Below are 10136 nucleotides of genomic sequence, written 5' to 3' on the forward strand. Positions count from 1 at the left end.
CTCGTGTTTATTGCAGCACATTACTGGCATGCAGGTGAAATGCAAATAATATTTGAAATTAATTTTGTGTGTGTGGAGCCTGTTGGATCAGTGTGGAAATATTACCATTGAATAGGATCATTTTATATTCAGCACCCAAATGTGATGGGGACATTCAGCTGGTCATGCACTTTATCTTGTGCTCCCAGCAAATGCCCTGGACAGAAGCAAGTTGTATTTAAGGGGGTTCTCCTCTATTCTTTGCTGTTCCCAGGCTTCAAGTTAGATCCTGAAATAACTTTTGGGAATAGTCAGACACAATTGGGAGAGGGTTTGATATGCTGATTCATTTGAGTGAATGAACAGGAAACAACAGTAAGTGGAACAGGATGCAATGTGAATATTTTCAAGGATCACGCACGCAGAAACATGCATCCCACACAGACCTCTGTGTAAAACAGTGGGTTACCAATAGAGAGCTATCTCTTCACAAAACCCTGGCACTGTGATGAATGTTCTTGACTATCCTTGTTTAAGCACCAGGCTGTTTCAGTACAGATACAACTCAGGCATGTACCTAAGATGACAGCAAATTACCCCAGGGATGTCCTGTTCACAAAACGCAGGGCATGCCTGACTCAGCTGGCATTCAGTTCCTTTTTCCGTCTTCTGCAGCATCAAAGCTGCCACCTTTAGGTTTGTTTTCAACAGGTCTGAATTTCAGAGATCATGATGAGAATGTTTGACTGAGTGTGGCATTAAGGGGTCACCAAACTAGTCATGGGCATCAAGGGGAAACCTCCAGTCATAGCCCACAAAAAGGAAAATAATTATCAGTAAGTCACTCAGCCCTTAGCCATCACTGAAGGATGTTCTCAGGCCAGTGTCCTGGGCTAGTTCATCAATAATTAAATCAGAAGTGTTTGATGATGATTTCACAATGTTCAACTTAATTCCTAACTCCACATCAAATGAAGTAATCCATGCCTGCATACCTGAAGTAGCGGTCATGTAGAACAGTGGTTTTCAACCTGCCACCCCACCAACTCACATTCCACCTGAAGCAATCCTTATGCCATCGGTGCTCTGTGATTAGTAAAGGATCGCTTCAGGTGGGTATGTGAGTGCGGAAAATTGTTCTCGCACACTGCCTTGGCTTCAGAGTACATTGCGGGTCCTTCATCTAAATCCCAAAATACCCTCTCCACTGGCACTGAGGGAGCATTCATACCACTCCAAATGTAATGGTTCAAGAAGGTGCCTGTCCACCATTGGGAAATTAGGGACGGACAATTAACCTTGTATTCCCACAGAATAAAGACCATCTCTTTACATCGTTCCATCTCTAGTAAAACGCCAATAATCTGGCACCACCAGAATTTTGTAACTGGAACAGCGGATTATCTGGATCATTAGTTGTTACTGCTATTTATATCCCAGCACGACTTTGTTTTCTTTTTCACGTGCACAATAAATCTTCCAGTGAATCTGGTGAGTTTAAAGGTAGTGTGGAAAACAGCACCTCATGAATTTAAAGGGTGGTGGGAAGCCGAGCCCCACGAGCAAGATGTCAAGGTTTCTAAATAATTAGATGCTCGATTATTGAAATTTTATTGTGCTATGATATCCAGAGGCAATTAACTTTTTAAAAAATTTAGTTACAAGGGGAAAGGCAACACCACAGTTAGATAACAATACAACTAAACTAATTACCCAGGCTGGATACTTTACAATTCAATATTTACCCTTTAATATTTCAAAACGCAAATGTCTGCCAGATTTGTAACTAATGCAGACTTTTGAATTTGAGAATATGAACAATAATTGAAACATCGCTCATTTGGGCAGAAGGATAATAAATACATCATCTGTTGAAGAACATAATAATATCAATCAAAATATGCAATTTACCAGCATTGGCCATTTTATTCTAGACCCCAAGACAAATCTGCCTATCGACCCCAACGTCCCTGCCTTTAAAACATAGCTCAGCACCTGCATTTGCAAATGGCCACATCCCAATAAAAATGTTGGTCTGATATTTTCTGACTCTGTTAAATATTTTTTAACATAATACCAATGACGCCAAATTCAGACAGTCCTCAAAAATTCACCAACTCGGTCAGGGCTGTGTCTGACCTGTTATGCAGAGTCTGTGAGTGGAGTGTGTACTGTCTGTTCTTGGCCCAATGTTTCGTTCATGCTAAACATGGATTCAAGCTCATATTCAGAGCTTCTATGCCCCAGGCTGACATCATCTTTCTTGTGTCATTAAACTGGGATTTCCTTTGACCTATCAGAAGGGCAAATGAAATCCCATGGTGCTATTTGAGAAAGGTTGTTTTCCTAGGTTCCCAATTGAAGATAATCAGATGTTTGACCATGTGACATCTGATCACGTTACCTGTGTTTATCAGATATGCACCAGACTTCCTATATTTACCCAATGACATCCGAGTCCCTTCAAGATCACTGCTTGTGACGTTGTCACAGTTGTTTCTGAGAGAGAGCTTTCAAGTGCCAAGAAGCTACTCCTGAGCAGAAAAATTCACAAAGTTGTGGGCAGCTGTGTGGGAACCCAACAATGCAAGGGCGGGCAGACACTAGCATAACGAGAGATAGAGAGTGAAACACAAAAGTCTGCAGACACTGTGATTGTCAACAAAACATAAAAATGCTGTTGGAGCTCAGCTGCTCCCACAGTCCATCAGAGTTAAAGCTATATCATCAATGTTTTGGCCCTGAGGCCTTCCTCAAGGTATGAGTGAAAATAGTCAAACCTCTGAATTAAAGGCGGGAGAAGGAAATGGGGAAGGAGTACAGACGAACAGACAAAAGGTGTTAATTGGAGATGAGAAGAGGAAAAGTGAGAATTGATTTTGACTCTGTGAAGGGAAACAGGAAAAGGGGAGAGAGAATGAGCCAGAGGAAAGGAGATAGGGAAAAGGAGAGAGAGAGAGAGAGACAAAATTAGACAAAAGAGATGGGGGAAGAAGATGGGGGAGGTTTCAATGGAAACCAAAGTCAATGTTAATGCCATCCGGTTGGAGGGTGCCTGAATGGAAGATGAGGTGTTGTTCCTCTAATTTGTGGGTTGTCTCAGTCTGGCAATGAATGAGATGTCATTAAGGCAATGGGATGTGGAATTAAAATGGGTGGCCACAGGAAATCCATGCTATTCCAGCGAGCAGAGCTCAATGAAGTTATCTCCCAATCAGCGTCCAGTCTCTCCAGTGTAGATGAGACCATAACGGCAGCACTGGATGCAGAAGATGACCTCTGCAGATTCACAAGTGAAGTATTGCTTCACTTAGAATGACTGTTCAGGGCCCCAATAGGTGGTGAGAGAGGAGACATGGGTGCATGTGGAGTATCTCCTGCAGTCACAGGGGTAGGTCCCAAGGGGGTGATTGGTGGGAAGGGAAGACTGAATGGTTCTTGAAGAAGGCAGAGAAAGGAGGAGAGAGGAATATGCACCTGGTGGTGGGATTACATGGAAATGGTGGAGGAGGATATGTTGGATGTGGAGGCTGGTGGAGTGATAGGTGAGGACAAAGTTAATCCTGTTCTTGTGTGTGGGGACGGAGTGGAGAAAATGCAGGTGAGGGCTGAGTTGATGGTGGTAGAGGGAAAGCCATGTTGTTTGAAGAAGGACATCCTGGGAGCAGATGCAACGGAAATGGAGGAATTGAGAGAAAGGAATAGAATCCTTACAGGGGACAGGGTGTGAGGAGGTGTAGTTGAAGTAGCTGTGAGAGTTAGTGGTTTTTTTTAAAGAAGCAGTCTGTTGAGAGTTTGATTCCCAAAATGGAAACAGAGGGATCGAGAAAAGGGAGAGCATTGCTGGATTTGGACCAAGTGTATTTGAGGTTGGGGTGAAAGTCAACAAGCTCATTATGGGTGCATGAGGCAGCACCAAAAAGTAGTCACTGATTTAGCGGAGGAAGAGTTGAGGGGCCTAGAGAGAGGTCCCCTGAACAGCCATGTCATAATAGGCCCATAAATAGCTTTAATTTTGCTGATTGGACAATAAACATTGACCATTCCACCAGGGTATAACTCACTTGCTCTTCAAAATAGTCGAATGGACCATCTGTGAGAAATGAAACTGCAACCATGTGGATGTTCATGGTCTTACAGGTGATGCAGTCTCCATTTCTGTATTCATTCTTTGAAGTGTGAGGCACAGGTGACAGATTTTAGAGAGAAGGAAGGCGATGCTGGATCCTCTACAGACTCTGCCACTGTTCTCTCCTATTGTTTGCTGTCCTCTTCAAACATTTACCCCATATCCTTCAGTCCTAATCTTCCAACTCAATTGTCCAATAATGGTCAGTTGGCGACTTCCATTGAACCATAGAACAATACAGCACAGAAACAGGCCCTTGTAGTCCATGCTGAATTATTACTTTCCCTCATCCCACTAACCATAGCCCTCCATCTCTCTCTCATCCATGGACCTGTCCAAATTCATCTTAAATGTTAAAATTGAGCCTACATTCACCACTTCAGCTGGTAGCTCGTTCCACACTCCCACCCATGGCCAGATTAATGTAATAGCGAGAGTAGCAAATGCTATGAGCCCAGTAATTTCAAGGACCCACGTTTATGTTCTACGAATTATGAGAAACATTTTCATTTTCATTTTGGTGCAGTGGCTATCAGATTCCACTGATTAGTCTATGTTAATAACCCTGATTAAAGGTCATAATTTGGCTAAAATCGCTAACCTTAAATTTAATCAGGGCTATTAGCGCAGACTATCTCCGGCAGCTCGCGTGATGGCTCAATGCGAGAGCAATGGTCCTCTTGGTTACCCATAATCCCCCACACAGCTGGAGCCACTTTGTCAGTGTTAGCACCATTGATCCCTCATGCCGTCAGCTGTTGCCACTGTAAGTTTTTGTTTTAACAGGGAGGGGTCGCATCCCCCCTGCCTGTTCCCCATCCCGCTGGACAGAGAGAGGTTGCATTCCCCCATCGAGGGAAGGGAGGGGAGTAATTTCAGTGTAGGGGCTTCCCCACTCACTGCACATGGCCCAGCCGGTACTATTTAGTGCCCTTTAAAATATTTGCAACAGGCCCTGCAATACCTTAATCTGGTTCTGCTCCCATCACCCTCTGCGTGAAGAAATTCCCCCTCATGTTCCCTCTATACCTTTCTCTTTTTCACCCTTAACCCATGTCCTCTGGTTTGAATCTCACCTACCCTCAGTGGAAAAAGCCTGTCTATCCCCCTCATAATTTTAAATACCCCTATTAAATCTTCCCTTGTTCTCTTACGCTCCTTGTTCTCCTATGCTCCTTCGCTCTTCCTGTGAGGATCCCAGTTGGAGACCTTCCAAAGTAAAACATGAAAGTCTGCATACACCATGATTGAAGTATAAATGCAATGCTGGAGAAATGGAAAGATAAAAATACATAACCGACTTTTCTGGCTTGACCTGACTAGGAGATGGTCTCTCTTTGCCACAGTTCTCTCTCACCCCTCTTTGCTCCCATCTTGGCATTGTTCCCATTCACTAAACCAGCATTCCCCCAATCCTTGGAGCTTTCCCTGATTTTCTGCTCTCCATCCTGAACCTCCAGTCTGCTTCACATTTTCATTCTTGCTCCACCGCCTGACTCGGGTCCGCACTCTCCCTCTCTCATCTCCATTGCCCAATCTCCGGGTTTCTTCACCTCAATTTCTTCTTTCCTTAATTCACACCACTCAGTGGCTTAGTCCAATGAGCCTCACTCCCCCGCCTTTCTCCTCCCACTGATCCCAAATGCCCACCTCCCTCTCAGCCTTAATCTCCCTTCATGAATTATAGATATTATTGGAAATGCCAGCATTTATTGTGCCTGACATGGGAACAACGTGCCTGACATGGGAACAAGCCTCATGACCCATTGTGTCCACACATCAAGTAACTTTTACTCTAAGGCATTGTGGTGCGCTGCAATGTGAACAAACAGGCCCAACCAGAAAAGGCTCTGAATCCTTTCCGGCTCTGTGTGCTCTGCTCCTGACCGGGGGGCAGTATGAGCCTTTATGTGGGGCTGGTGATTGGCAGGGAGAGGGTGAAGCCAGACTCCCAGATTACCTCCATGCAGATACAAAAGGTTGCCCCCTGCAGTAGGCAGTGCAGGAGTGCGGACAGGTACAGGCAGTCACCGACAATCCAGTGGTTTTATCACCACAGGCAACTTGTTCACTTTATTCTCCCCATATTCCCAGAAACTCTGTCGCACCCCTACGCTCTACCAATTTCCCACCATCAGAGCTTTTGATAATGGGGTTACTGCAATGAAGATTATCACCAGGATTATTTTGAATATTGTTCTTGTTCACAACTAACATCTGGTTGTGTTTTGCAAAGATTGAAAGTTGATGCAGATCAAAGGAAATTTCAGATCCTGGGAATTTCTAATGAACGCCAAAAATACTAGAAGCACTCAGCTGGTCAGGCAGTAAAGAGGCAAAGATATCTCAAAGGTCCAAGAATGTCAGTCTGAATAGCTGATGTATTACTTAAGTAGAGTGGGCTTCAGGGGACATATGGCCCCCTCCTGCTCCTATCCCTGTGGGTGTGTTTACTGAAACAATCCAAACTACCTGATTTGTCTGCACATCAAGTTAAACTGAGAAACACCTCAAAATTAAACAAAAATAAAGAAATAAAGCCATAATTGTATGTAAAACTCGCCTCCCAATAGCACCATGACAGATGCTGCATAAAACCAAATTCTTTCTGTCAATGTGAAACGCGTCTTTGTCTCACATCACTTTGAACTGGCACGTATTGCAGTTTGTACACATCAGCTATTTCCAGTCAATATTTCTTTATTCTCTGACATTCAAAGTCCTCTCTGTTCGATGCTGTATTTATTATAGGTGACTCAGCAAAGCTGATCTATTTTCTGAGCATCTTTGATCCATTTGAATTATTCTGGAAATAGTCTTTTTTTTTCAACAAATATTGGATGTTCAAATAGTTCTTGTTGCCAGTTGCCTAAGCCCTGCTGATGCAAAAGGAAATGTGGGCAAATGCCTATCAGGTCATAAACGTCAACCTTTCAAACAGTTCCATTGGAGGAATAAAATGAAGAACCGTTGAATAAAGCCATTTTGAAGGAGGCCATTCCATCCATTGCATTGGTGCTGTGTCTAAGAAAGAAAGGATGCTATTCAATCCTTTGCATCCATGCCAGCTTAAACAAAGAATGATCCAGTTGGTTGCAAACTGCTGCTTTTTGTACATAGTATGACAGCAAAGTGGCGGATTTTGTAGAGCCCTTGTAGAGCCCTTGCTTCACTGTGCCAGGGATTCACCTTCAATCCTGACACTGTTTGTACAGAGTGAAAGACCAGTGCTTGTTTCCATTTGCCAGCTGAATTCTAAGCTGTGGTCTCTGGTTCTTTTGCTTATCAGCTTAAAATCTGTCCTCTGGTTACTGCGTCTATAACTAATGGAAAATATTCTCTTTATTTACTCCATAAACTGTAGATGAATATGTCTGTGCTCAAAGAGCAACCCCAGCTGCTCTCAAGGATCACAGGATCTTTTGGTTTACAACATCACCAAAGATGTTGCTTCCTCTGTATTAAACGACGGGGCAGGCTAGATGGCCTATACCTGCTTGTATTTCTTATGTTCTATATTCCTTCCTAAAGGGCAATGTACACGGTATTCTAGCTGGGATCAGAATGACTGTTTTATAGGGATGTAGGATGATGAAACCAGGAAAATTAATCCACCAAGCCTATACTGATCTAAACTAATTGCATATTATCCCATTTAAAAAAAATCTTTCCATGTTCTCAATTCCCTTCAGATTCAATTACTCATGTTCCAAGAAGGAGAAATTTACAATGACCAATTAAACCTGTGGGAGGAAGCTCATGTGCCACAGGCAGAATGTGCAAACTCCACAAGTCAGGATTGAGCCCCAGTCTCCAGCGCTGCAAGCCAGCAGCCCTTCGAGCTGAGTCACCATGCCCCTCGGAAATATAGGTTCAGCATAACCAAGCCCAGATGCCAGTGTCCAGGAATCCTTCCTTGCCCTAAATGAGGCCATGAAATGACACCGTTTGAGGGGGACCTGATACTGTTATGTAAGGTCATCTATCAATCAAAGTTGATCTTGCTCAAGCTGTTGTTTGGAACAGCTAGGTCTGGCATGTCCAAACGCAGAAAAGGACCCAGTCACTATTGTCCCCTCGAAGGGAGTGAAAAAGAAGGGAATGTGATAGGAATAGGGAAAGGAGGATTCTGCTGGAGTCTATCAAGGAGATGTGTAGAAAGTCAATGTGTTCTCGTGGAGTCATTTCACCTGGTTTATTCCTTTAAAATCCTAAGTTAACATGTTCAAAATTAATTAGGGGCTATTGGCAGGGGATGGGTGATTGAAATCAGAATATAAACAGCTGAAAATGACTGACTTTAAAAATAAAGTCGGCTCTTGACAAAAAAATGCATGTCTAATGAATGTGCACTGGATCATATCACTTGATAATATGCAGTCTACCTGATGCAGTGCTTCTTCAATTCAGTTTCCTGGGTTAAGCACACTGGGTGCAATATCAGGGGCTAGAGTAGAGAGTGGAGACCAGAATGAAAAGAAAGTAAATGTGTATGATCTCAGGAGTCACTCCTGTACACCAGCTTCGTCCTGTTTAAGATCATGGTTGACATTGACCTGGAGCATGAGCTCGTTTGCTCTTTGATGAAAGAATTAATTGTTCAGAGGGAACAAACCAAAAATCCCTCTCTGATATACAAGATGAATTTCTAACTAAAAACAACAACCTAAACTGAGAGGATATGTTTTATCCCATGTGAATCAGTTGATCATTTGGGATCTCACCACCCACTTTGTGCTTATGTATACTTTTGCAAGAATATTTAAAATTTCTGTCATGTAGAAAGAAATATCTTGTAAGCTGCTCTGTGATTTTTTTCAATAACAAAAGAAATGTGTTTTTGTTACATAACTAAATGTGCGTCTGCTAGAGCTGTCAGCTCTGAGAATATTGACCTAGTTAGTTACATGCTGAAGGATTTTCATGTTCTCAAAAAACAAAACACTTCAAGTCTTGTGTAGGCTTGTGTGTCCATTCCCTTTCTAATGTGCAAGGAGATAACAAAAAAACTAGAATTATAGATCACCACTGCAGGATACCATCAGTTGTTTCTAGCTTGGATGATCATATTGCCTGCTCAGTTATGCAAATATTCATCTGGTGAGATGAAATGCAGAGATACATTTAGATCAAAGCATAACGATGGTAGGTCTGTTCCTGTAATTCCCTCTTGCCGTGTTTACTTTGGCACTCACAGCCTCACTGTGGAAACGTATTGACAGCACAGTGGTGTTGATAATAGCAACTTGGTAGATAGTTTATGTATTTCCAGGGTCCATCCCCACACCAACTCACATATTCTATAAGATCATTGAATTTGAAGGAAGCAGCAAGCACACAATTTACTAAATAATTGGAGAGGTCCCAGAAAGGTAATTTTAGTTATTGTTTGATAATCCTCGTTAAGAACACAATACCATAAGATGGAACAGAAGTAGGCCAATCCATTCTCCCACTCAGCCCCACATCCCCAGCATTCTCCCCATAATCTTTGATACCCTGACTATTCAGATTCCTCTTAATCTCTGCCTTAAGTACGCCCAACAACTTGGCCTCCACAGCCTCCTGTGGTAGTAAATTTCATGGAAATGGGCTCCCTGTTTGCTGAAAGCCTGATCTTGAAAGTACATCAAGTAGCACTCAAGGGATGAGGCACAAGCCAAACAGGCTTTAGCAGATGATGGAACATTTCAAAATGAGATTTCCCTCTGGTTTCATTAGTTATTATACTCTAATATAGATAGGAGGTTGTCCAATCACGCTTGGCTAATGAGGAAAGCTTTCCAAGTACAGTGAAAAACTGTACAACCGACTTTTTATTTTTATTAATGAACTCTTTGATTATTTGAGCAGCATATCTAGGTTTACTGGCAAAGCTAAATTAGACACAGTCAATAATGCCCATTGGAAGCAGAATGTTGTAAATGGATACTGAAAGAGTGAGTGAACAAAATCTGCGTGGTAAATTTGAAGTCATTACTGTGGACCTAAGAAAGATTGATGAAAGGATTTTGGTTTTTTTTTTAAA

The sequence above is a fragment of the Narcine bancroftii genome, chromosome 10, assembly GCF_036971445.1.
Source record: "Narcine bancroftii isolate sNarBan1 chromosome 10, sNarBan1.hap1, whole genome shotgun sequence".
In the NCBI taxonomy this organism is placed as follows: Eukaryota; Metazoa; Chordata; class Chondrichthyes; order Torpediniformes; family Narcinidae; genus Narcine; species Narcine bancroftii.